Source organism: Nyctereutes procyonoides, unplaced genomic scaffold, assembly GCF_905146905.1.
Source record: "Nyctereutes procyonoides isolate TBG_1078 unplaced genomic scaffold, NYPRO_anot_genome, whole genome shotgun sequence".
Lineage (NCBI taxonomy): Eukaryota > Metazoa > Chordata > Mammalia > Carnivora > Canidae > Nyctereutes > Nyctereutes procyonoides.
Window position 1 is genome coordinate 437,806 of NW_026575033.1, and position 12,424 is coordinate 450,229.

The window sequence follows — 12,424 nt, forward strand, 5'->3', positions numbered from 1 at the left end:
GGTCACATCAACACCTGCATCCCCTTCTCCGTGTCTGGCCAATGCTGGGAATCCCTCCTCCCTTCCTTCCCTCTTGCTTTCCATCCTCCCCTCCTTCCTGCCTTCTTTTTTTTCCAAAACGGCACACTCTGAAGTCAGATTCCTACCACCCCCCAACACTTCCGCTGTGGGGCTGGGCAGCACCAAGGAGTTCTAAGCGGCAAGGGACAGGAGAATTCGGGGTGACATCTGGTTTGCAGATACACATCACAGGTTCTTTGGAGTTGGAGGGGACATTAAATTCTAGTCCAAACTCAAGTAACTGTGAACCCCTGGCAAAGGCTGTGTGGTGTCCTTTCCCTCTCCTTCTCCCCTGGAGAATGCTCTTAAGAGGAAAAATTTGAAGATAGGGCTAAGGAGAAACAAAATCTGCCTGCAGCTGAAATTCCCACTGTTTGCTGGGAATCCAAGAGGGAGGGTTTACAAGTGGCTGCTTGCTCACCTTCACCTCTTTTAGCTCCTGCTCTACCTTTTTGAACAGGTAGAGAATAGAGAAGCAGGACAGCTACAGAAATACCCCCAACCTCAAGTCTAGTTCAAGCTTCCAAAGCAAACTCAGATTCATACTTACTTGATTAGGGGAATAGGCGAGGAATGGGCTTATGGAGAGATGATAGCATAGAGTTTAAAATCAGTAAATTATTAACAACTCCTCCTAGAGAAGATTGCTGTTTATTCTTGTTGGTGTCAAGCTTGGAGTGGTGTTAGTCACTACCAAATTGGACAAAAGAGAACATTGGCAGATACTCTAGCATCTCTCTGGTCCTGCAGAGTTCCTGGTTCCTGTCAGGGGCCAGTCTTGGCCCATGTGGCAGCTTCTGATGCTATCAGGTATCCTGGAGTGTGATTTCTACCAAAGAGGACGAATGGGGCCGCTCCACACCCACCCACCCTAACTCCAGGTGCTGCTTTGCTGTTGCTCATCACCTTGCCCCAAAGTCCAGACATCCCTATATTTCTTGAGGAGAATGTCCTCCAGGTATCTGTGAGGCAGGCCCCTGGAGTAGTCCCCACCTGATAGAACTATGGACTGGATTTCCCCTCAGAAACACAAACTCATTTCTTTTTGGCCCCAGACACTATCACCCGTCCTGTTCCAGGCCATGTACTCTGAACTTCACCCAATTCTATGACTTCTCTTGAACTAGCCATAAAGGACACCTTCTCAAGTCAAATACTCTGGTAGCAGCTTCCGCTTGAGGCTGGATTTTCCTGTCTTTCAAAAAAGCCTTATCCATGCCAAGAATCTCTTGTAGGATTGTTCTCATTGGTAAATATTACATATTTGGGATAGGCTGTCATAATACATATAACTATTCCTAGCTCACTGTAATTGATTAATGCACACAATGAACGTGAAACTGTACTAGACATAGGGTGATGGGAAGAAGTGGTACTAAAATTGTGTCATTCTCTGCCCTCAAGAAAGTTACACTTGAGTTGGAAAGGCAAAATTAATGAATAGACCAGAGTAAATGACCCAAGCCAGAAAAGAATTTAGCACTAAATGGTATAGGCTCTAAGTGCTTTAAAAGTTTAAAGAAAAGATGGCAAGATTTTTATTTCTTAGGATTAATTATTCAGATTATTTTCCTATCAATTTTCACTCTCCGTGAAACGTGGGAGGGAAGCAGAAAGAGTGGCTGAGTTAGGGCCTTTTTTACGGATCACTCTTGCTGCCCTGAAGGTCCCCCTCCTGCTGCAGATAAAATTCTCCGTAAAGGGACTCCCACCAGCTGGCTCAAGGATATGAATAAGAATGGATCCAGCAAAGTGGATCCAGGTGCCAATGGATAGAGGAAGGTTCACTTCCTGCCTCCCATCTGGGTCAACTAGTGCCACTTCTGCCCACTGTCTTCTTCCTCTCCCTGGATTCTTATCCTACGCACACGGGCAGTCCCCACACACCTGTATCCACTCATCACGCCAGGCTATGACGAGGCTGCATTTCTCCACCTACAAGGGCGCCTGGATCAGAGTCAAAATGAAAAAAACAAAAACAAAACAAGACTTCAGCCAAGCACACCGCTACACTGTTTCCTCATTTCTTCATATATAAGAAACCCTGAGGTTGGCATATGAACAACCTGCAAAAAGGAAATCTGCTTTCAGAAATAAGCCCCAATACCACAATATTGGCCCTGCCTGAGGCTGTTAGAGGCCATGACCAGAGTGGATCAGGGTGATTCCAGAAGTAGATAAAAGGCCTGCATGAGGCTTAGATCAGGCCATGGGGATATGCCACAGGGCATGTTTTCTCCCCTTGTGGATATAGCTCCCCAAAATGTTAGGTTACTACAGCGTTTATTCTCTGTGGCTTATCTTGGGTAATAGATCCTTTAAAAAAATAATAATAATACCAGGCAGCCCTGGTGGCAGAGCGGTTTAGCGCCGCCTGCAGCCTGGGGTGTGATCCTGGAGACCCGGGATTGAGTCCCACGTCGGGCTTCCTGCGTGGAGCCTGCTTCTCCCTCCGCCTGTGTCTCTGCCTCTCTCTTCGCTCTCTCTGAATGAATGAATAAATAAATCTTTTTTAAAAAAATACCATTTTCCTTTTAATAGGTGATTGAAAAAAAATTATTGCATTCTGAAGTTCTTACATTTGTTTTTGAATCTTAGGGTGAGACAGATTTTTCCATTTGAGTCATCTTCACCTTTATCATGAAAGTTATACCACATATAGCATAACATATATGACATATAACATGTATGCCATGAAGGATATTATTCATACAAATATGCTTGGTTAACTTTGTGGGACTTTACCTCTTCTCAAGAGTGAAGTACTACTCTCTTGGTCACCAGCTTCCTCAGTCTTCAGTTAGGGAGCCAAAAGCAGATACTCCAATATTTTATTTACTCTGAAATATTTACTGGAGGCCTGTGATATATGTGTAGGGCCATACCAGGTCCTTCCTCTGAAAGAGCTTTCGACCTGGTTGAGGAGGTGAAATACATCACCCCAGGTTAGAATATTAATGTAAAGCCATGTCAAAGGCTATACCTGGTCCACCACTGAGTCAGTGGGCAGACACCAGAGGAACCAAGGAAGAAGTGAGCTCTAGGCAGTGGAATGATGGGTGCCTCTTGAGGGGAGCAAGTGCAAGTAGATTTTGAAGGCTGTGTAACCTGGGACAACTATGGAGGAGTAGGGCAATGTGTGCAATGTGAGAGGAGGAAAGAGGAAGGCAAGAGCTCCTGCAATGACCAAAGGAGTTCCTTTGGCAGTGTTCCAGGGAGAGAAAGAAGCCTGGTAGCCAAAGCAGACAGGTTCTCTCAGGGAGTAGCCAGCACTCCAGTTGTCAAGGTGGGATTGTACAGGGGCTGGACTTTATCAATATGCCTTAGGGAGCCCTTGATGATGAGGGTAGTCTAATGGAAACAACATTTTGGGAAAAATGAGCAGTTCTAGAGCAAAAACTGAAAGCCCTCCTGATTCTGAAGTTACTGGGTTTGCAACTATCCCAACATGAGTCTCGAACCCAGTTCTCTTTATCCTAGATCCTGTCAGTGAGCAGGTTCTAAACAAGGTGTCTTGCTGCTTTTGTCAAATGTGCTTTCGCATCCCAATGCCCTAAGCATGTCTAGTCTCTAAGCAACTGTTATTTTAGACAGAATTTATTTGTTCTATCAAGAGCCTTTGGAATGAAACCAGAGAGAGAGCAAATGGTAGTCACACAATCTATGTTAGGGAAGCTTATAGGACTCTGCCCTCTCCATGCCCCAATACATTTATATTTATCCTGTGTTTCCAGGGTGAATTGAGCTGTTTTCTAGGAAGGGGAGCTATGGATTTAAAAGACATTACAGGTGACACAGTCTGTCTCATCCACAAAGAACGGCTTCAAGTTAGTAATAATGATGATCTGAGTTTGTGAAAAAATGTAGAGTTTGATCTTTTTTCAGTGAAATTAATACAACTGTGTTCATCTCCCCCAATTTTCAGGTCTTGTGAGATGCCAGGTTTGGTGTTTGGGTACATGAGAATGACCTTGTCCTTATGGTGTAAGTGTTCTATTTATATGCTTGGTCATGTGTCTCTTTCTATCTGATGTATTTTACATAATTATGAAACCCAACATCTTAAGTCAGCATGACTATGAACATATCTGTCTGGGATCAGCACTTCAAAATAACAAAAATTCACTGAAGAAACAAATAGGAAAGAAAGAAAAGGAACAGCCTGAATTCCTGATCTCATTTACAGCAGGGCCGACTTAGTTCTTGCTGATCCAGAAAGGTGTACAAGAGTGAACCATGCCACAACCCAGTGAGGAGCTCAAAGCATGGCTTGAGACTTTCAGCATTTTGTATATAAATAAGGGGATGTAAACAATGAGTAAAGGAATGAAAAACTGCTTTCAAGGGACATTTAGGAGAAAACTGGCAAATGCTTGCCTGCAAATTCTACTGGGAAGCTCCCCTAAGAGGTGAATCGGTAGTGGAGATTCTGGAGTTTTGTCTGCCCTCACTCCGGGGAGACAGCAAAGGGTCAGATCTGCTCAGTAAAGGGCAGCTGGGTGCTTGGGGAGGCCAGAAATGAGAATGGCAAGAGAAAGCACTTAGTATATTTATAGGCCGTCTTACTGTGGCTGCTGAAGTGTCCCCTTAGGAAATAAAGCCACTGGCCGCTGAAGTGAAATGTGTTAATTAACAAGAGACCCGCTTGATTACAGCCTGAGAAACAGGCAGAGTCAGAAAAACAGGACAAGCTGCATTTAGTTAATTGACAGATACGATAGTGTGGGGCCTGTCTCCAGCTCTAAGGAAAGAGAATGAAATTAAAGGGTCTTGGTCCACTACTACATTTGGGCAGTATTCACCTTTTTTTCTTTATTCATGATAGTCACACACACACACAGAGAGAGAGAGGCAGAGGCACAGGCAGAGAGAGAAGGAGAAGCAGGCTCCATGCACCAGGAGCCCGATGTGGGATTCGATCCCGGGTCTCCAGGATCGCGCCCTGGGCCAAAGGCAAACGCCAAACCGCTGCGCCACCCAGGGACCGCGGGCAGTATTCATCTAAGAGACTTCTTTGCCTCTGGACGGACGTTTCTCGTCATCTTGCTTTCTCCTCCTGCTTAGGGTTGCCAGATAAAACACAGGGCTCGCACTAGTGTTGTATTTCAGATTAAAAAAAAATGAATCATTTTTTTGTATGTCTTAAATATTGCATAGGACATACTCACTTAAAAAATGATTCATTTTTTAGTTGAAATGCGAATTTAATTGGATATTTGCTAACTCTGGCAATACTATTCCCTGTAGATGCCGTGGGGGTCAATCCTTTATTGCTCATAAGCAGGCACATTTTGGGAAATTGACTTAAACTCTACTGGCCTTCTTTTTTTTTAAATTTTTTTTTAAATTTTTAATTTTTTATGATGGTCACAGAGAGAGAGGGGCAGAGACACTGGCAGGGAGAGAGGCAGAGACACTGGCACAGGCTCCATGCACTGGGAGCCCAACGTGGGACTCGATCCCGGGTCTACAGGACCACACCCTGGGCCAAAGGCAGGCGCTAAACCGCTGCGCCACCCAGGGATCCTTCTACTGGTCTTATTGTGAGGGCAAACATGAAAATAAAAAGACTCAGATTTTTCTCTTTTTGCCCATTCCTTCCCAGAGCCCACGTGAACTAGATTTGCTTTAAGGCAGTCAACTTGAATGAGTGTGTGAATAAGTTTTATTTTTTAAGCCAGATGGCTCTTCAGCTCCCAAATTCTTACTACTCTGCCAAGCTCACATTCTTGGGTCTGCGAAGTGCACTCGACTGTGGGAATGCAGTGCTGTCGCAAAACCAATTTTCAACTTTTAGAGGTGACCAGCAGGGGGAGCACATTCCAAAAGGACACACTGGGCTCAGGCTACCTAGATGAGATCATCACTGTCAAGGCCACCTGGCATCACTCAGGCACCAAGAATTTATGGAACCCCCGCAGGCTTTGCAACTGTGTGCCAAATGTTTCGCTTCTGACTGAGCAAAGGACAACTTGGGTAAAAGACAAATCCCGAACAAACAAATCAGGGGAAAAAAACACCATGGAAAAGAAGCAACAAAAACCCCAATTAGTGTAAAGAAACAGCAAACTACAAGATTTTTTTTAAAAAGATTTTATTTATTCATGATAGACACACACACACACACACAGAGAGAGAGAGAGAGAGAGAGAGAGAGAGAGAGAGGCAGAAACACAGACAGGTTCCATGCAGGGAGCCTGATGTGGGACTTGTTCCCAGGACTCCAGGATCAGGATCTGTGCCTAAAACCACTGAACCACCCAGAGATCCCCAAACTACAGGATTATAAGAAAAACAAAACAAAACAAAACAAAACAAAAAACAGGTGTTTTTTTCCCTACTCCTAGGACTGGATGGGATTTGGAAACATCATGTTCACCTCTCAAGACTTGCTTCTTCTGCGAGGCATTCTCTGATAACAGTCCACTTCACACTCTACCTACTCCAAAGGACTATCATAGTCCTGACGCCATAGCCCCTGATTGCTTCCTTTCATTTGCTTGTTTCCCCATGAAATAAATATGCCCTTTGTTGCCATGTTTTATACTTTAAGTCTCTCAAAAATATGGCCATGGTGATTGGCATGTAGTAGGTGCCTCCATACCTTAATTCTCTTGAAAAATGAAAGAATATTTTAAAAAAAATTTTTTTAAGTAAACTCCATGCCCAGTATGGAGTCCAATGTGGGGCTTGACTTTGTGACCCTGAGATCAAGACCTGAGCTGAGAGCAAGAGCTGGCACTTAACTAACTGAGTCACCCAGGTGCCCCAGAAGAAATATTTTTAAAATATCATTTTAAAAGGAGAGTCCGCAATCCTCCTTCACTGCCCTTGATTTTAGTGATTGACTCTTGCAATTAGGAAAGCACTTTCCTTATGAACTACTGAAAAAAACTCATTTTGAAGCATTTTCTAGGTGTAAGGAGGTTTTGATGAAATGGAAAAAAAATGAAACAAAACATAGTTCAACATTTTTGTGAAACCTAAAATATAAAAGTAGATATTTCTTTCCAGGTTGAAAGAGAGAAAGGCTTAATAGTTTCTTCATAAATAATGCCAAACTGAGAACTGTAAAACTGAATTCTAGTCCTGGCTTTCTTATCTTTTGACTGTATTTGCTGGGGCAAAGACATTTAACGTATCTGTGGCCTCAGGACAGTGTTAGAGCTGGGTAGAGCAATGGTTTCCAAACCTGACTGATTGCCAAATATCCTGGAAGCTTTAAAAACCTCACACCCAAATAAGTCTGGGATAGGTCCTAGAAGTTAATTTTTTTTTTTAAGCTCCTCAGGTGATTCTTAAGAACAAGTGGACTTTTTAGAAATGACAAATACCCACCATTTGCTTCAACGTGGATGGAACTGGAGGGTATTATGCTGAGTGAAATAAGTCAATCGGAGAAGGACAAACAGTGTATATTCTCATTCATTTGGGGAATATAAATAATAGTGAAAGGGAATAGAAGGGAAGGGAGAAGAAATGTGTGGGAAATATCAGAAAGGGAGACAGAACATAAAGACTCCTAACTCTGGGAAACGAACTAGGGGTGGTGGAAGGGGAGGGGGGTGGGGGGTGGGGGTGAATGGGTGACGGGCACTGGGGGGGGCACTTGACAGGATGAGCACTGGGTGTTATTCTGTATGTTGGTAAATTGAACACCAATAAAAAATAAATGTATTAAAAAAAAAAAAGAACAAGTGGGCTTGAGAACCATTTGACCAGATCACTAGCCCTCCTGTGCATACCCATTTCCAGGCCTCCAGAGAGTGACTCCAGTGGTCTACTGTGATCTGGGTTCCCAGGTGGGTCTAACGTGCAATGAAGGTCAAGGCCCTGGACAAGGTGTTCATTAAGATCCCTCTGACTCTAACACTTTATGGTCCAAGAACTTTTACCTTGTCTTTATAAGTACTTATGTGGTAGTTTTATTACATTTATTAAAATGGGTGCCTTGCTCTTGTGGCTCAGATCTGTAGATTAAAGGGCAAATGTCTCATAGCTACCCCTTGACAAAGGATCACTCTTGTTCCTGGGAAGAAGGGGATGTGGGAGTGTGGATGGGTCAGCACAGGCCAGGTATGCTATAAGGCAGACCACCTGAAGTGCACGTTTACCGACAGAAAGTTGAATGTCCCAGCCAACTGCTGGCTTCTAGTAATATAGAAGTATTGACAGCTGAATAGAGCTTTTTATGAACAGGGATGTAAATTCATTCTACAAACAATGTATTGAATTGTGATCCCCTCAAGGTAACCACATTCCTAATTATTTCTGTATTTTAAAATGTAGCTGCTGTGTGTGTTGTGTTTACACAAGGAGAGAGGAACACATTGAGAACATGACAGGGCTTCCAGCTTGAACCTAAATTGTGTTCAGCAGTAGGACCTGCCTGGGCATGTCTGGTTAACTGGTGGGGCAGGCCAAAAGGAAGGTTGGGTGGAGGCATCTCCTTTCAGGCAAAAAAGAGTGAAGTGTGCAAAGGTTGGTCCAGTACAAAAATCTTAGTCATTGGAAGGACAGTACAATGTGTCGTCATTCTCATCTGTCTCTTAACCCAGCTCATCGATACACCTCCGGCCCAAGGAAGAGAAAGGACTGAGAGTAAAAGCTCAAAAGCCTATCCCCCCATGCCTCTCTGAAACTCTGGGGTTTGGCACCTCTAGGTTCTGTATATTCACAGTGGCCATGCTTCATAAAAACTGAGGTTCAGCAGGAACTTGCAGGAAGTGGTGATGACCTTTGGTGCCTGATAGATGGGGAGTTAGCAGCAGAGTGTGACAGGGCTAGAGCAGAGAAAGGGAAGGAGGGAGACTTGATCTCTCCCAGCACCCCAGGCCTGCAGGAGGACCCCTGTAGATGCCAGGATTCTGAATTAGCTAAGTGGAATGAGAGACTGTTCAACAGAACAGAGTTGACATCATAATGCCAGTTTCTAACTCCCAGAAACCCATTCTAGGACCCAAACACCTGTGATCTCTTTGGGAAATTTTCTAGTTCAGTTCAACAAATGGTAGGCTTTATCGATGGTCTCCAGTCCTCTGTGATGAGTTACTTGGTCTTGTTGCTATCATCAAGAGTATGTAAGAGGTGGTTCATTTGAAAGAAGAATAGCATTGCTTCTATGGTGAGCAAGTGACTGGAAATCCTACTAGTCTAGATGATTATAGGTGGTTTGAATCTCTAATACCAACCGCCTCTTCTCAGAATGTCTGTGGGAGCTTATCAACACCTATGTGGCAACTTAGAAGCACCTTTCTTCTACTTCTCTCCCTCCCTATGTGGGCAGGAAAGATGAACTGGGGTTGAGTTTAGAATAGAGTAGACAGACCCTGGGCTGTGGCCTGGAGCCTCTGCTTTCACGAGGGGCTGGGTCTGACACGGGTTGTGAACCAGATCTTCTGCCAGGGGCATCCTTCAGCTCCACTTCAGCAAGCAATGAAAGACATGCCACATAGAAGAAAAAAAAAAGCTGGTCTCATTTCAATCACTCCATCTTATTTCTGATGCAAGCTTTTAGCTCTTAGAAAATTCTGAAAGGTCTGTGATGGTTGACTTTATGTGTCAACTTGGCTAGGTCATGCTACCCAGTTTTTTATCAAACACCAGTCTAGATGTTGCTGTGAAAGCATTTTTTTTCCATCATGATTAACAGTTAAACCAATAGACTTTAAGTAGATTGCCTTCCATAATGCGGGTGAGCCTTATTCAATTGGTTGAAGAGAAAACAGACTGAGGTCCCCCAAGGAAGAGGGAATTCTGTCTCCAGACCTCTTTGGACTCAAGCTGTAATATCAAGTCTTCCCTGGGTCTCCAGCCTGTTGGTCTGCTTTGTATGTAGATTTTGGACTTGCCGGTCCTGACAACTCTGTAAGCTAATTCTTTAAAATAAATCTCTCTATATTTAAACATCCTATGGGTTCTGTGTCTCTGGAGAATCCTGAGCTAATATGAGCTAATGCAAGCTCTTTAAGCTCATCAGTCCAGTAAACCAAACAGATAACTTTTAGCATATGGAAAAGAAATCAGTTGCCAAAGGCAGTTTTCTATCATTTTTCTACAACCTAAAGGAGACCTGTATGATTGACCACCTTTTGGGATGGGGTTTATATAAAAAATTTATTGATGTTCTCTTAATTGAATATTACCATCAACTGCTCCATTTTCATAAGCACTATTTAGAACCAGATTTCCTTGTGATTTGTTCTAAAGCCATTTTATTAATGTTGGGGTATCTGGGTAGCAGTGGGGAGGCAGACAATGAGTAGTCACCTTCAGGTAAGAGAAGCATGAAGCAGAGGCTCTAGTTGTAAAAAATTTGAGAGGCTGCAGGAACTGATTTGAATTCTTAATTTTCTTAGGAACTCAGAGAAGTCAAGCTATTTCTACTAAATCTCATGTTGGTTATAAGCTCTGTTTTAAATGCAACATGTAAACTATTTCTACAGAATAATAGGAAATAAGGCACTCAGTAACTTTCTGGTGAATTTGAAAAGCAATAGACATCAAGTCTGCAGCTCAGAGGATCACTTAGGTTTGGAGGTTTTGGGAACTGGAAAGATCCAAATAGCTGCCTAAATATCCTTATTTTCTTGGCTTCTTTGGACTTAGCCACATAGAATCAGATTATTCAACTATGATTATTAATGTATGAGAAGAGGAAACACAGAAAGGTGATTTTTTGACAATTCTACTTATTTGTAGTTCCCCAAATGTGTGCCATGGAGTCTTAGTTCTGCAACATGGTTATAAGGACAAATACTCTAAAAAATGTTTTATTGTAAGATCTTCTCATCCTTGGAGAATTGCCATGCTATTAGCATTCAGGAGGTACTAGGATCCCTACCTCAGAGGGTGATAGGGAAAGTCATCCAAAAGTAGTGGCTGCCGGTTCACCTGTGAGCTGGACTTCACTCACAGCACTCAGAGACTCCTCATCCCCTCCCCTGTCCTTGGAATGTGGGTTCTGCTTGCCTTTCCTGATCCCAGACGCTGCTCCAAGGACATAACATTGAGATATGATGTGGTACTGAGCTTACCTGTACTGTACACATGACTGAACCCAGTTAGGGCATCTTTTAAAAAATTATTTAAATTTTATTTATTTAAAATATACCGTACTATTAGTTTCAGGGGTAGAATTTCATGACTCATCATTTGCATATAACATCCAGTGCTCATTACATCAAGTACTCTCCTTAATGCCATCACCCAGTGATCACATTCTGCCCCCCACCCCCAACCTTCCATCCAGCAACCCTCAGTTTGTTTCCTGGAGTTAAGAATCTCTTTTGGTTTGCCTCCCTCTCTGTTTTTATCTCATTTTATCTTTCCTTCCCTCCCCCCATGTTCATCTGTTTTTTTTTAATATTTTATTTATTTATTCATGAGAGAGACAGAGAGAGAGGCAGAGACACAGGCAGAGGGAGAAGCAGGCTCCATGCAGGGAGCCTGATGTGGGACTTGATCACAGGACTCCAGGGTCATGCCCTGGGCTGAAGGCAGTGCTAAACTGCTGAGCCACCCGGGCTGCCCTGTTCATCTGTTTGATTTCTTAAATTCCACGTATAAATGAAATCATATGGTACTTGTCTTTCTGACTTAATTCGCTTAGCATAATACCCTTTAGTTCTATACACATTGTTGCAAATGGTAAGATTTCATTCTTTTCGATGGCTGAGTAATATTCCATTCTATATATAGACCACATCTTCTTTATCCACTCATCTATTGATGAACATCTGGGTTCTTTCTTTAGTTAGGGCTTCTTAATAAACTTTAAAAATTTGGCAGGCATTGGGGATCCACTTATCTTAATGCCATCCAAGACAAGCCTAACTTCCTTTGCTTATCAACCTACTAACCTGGAGTGGCCTCCTCTTTCTTTGGTCTCTCTCTGCCTCCTATATATGGGGACAATTTCATATTACATGCAGAAAGCTCTGAGCTAATTGTGACCACAATAATTGGTTAGCCAGTCAGAAGACAGAAGAAATGAGCCTTGAGAGTGAGGCATCTGTGAGGAAGTCTCAACTTGGGCATGGGTCTTTATGGGAGGAAGGGTAGTGTATATGTCAGATGCTTGTGGACCACCATGTAAGTATGGGGATACCTGAAAAATGCAGAAGAGAAAGGAAGTTCAAAGTTGCTACAGTGGGTTGGTTTCTACTGTGGGGAGTTTGGTGGCTACCAATGCCCAACTAGAGGCTAGACTTGAAGTAGAAAATTAGAACAGCAGAGGGGTGCCTGGGTGGCTCAGTCAGTTAAGCGTCTGACTCTTGATTTCAGCTCAGGTCATGATCTCAGGGTTGTGAGATCAAGTTTGGGGTCATGCTCCATGGTGAGAGTGGAGTCTGCTTAAGATTCT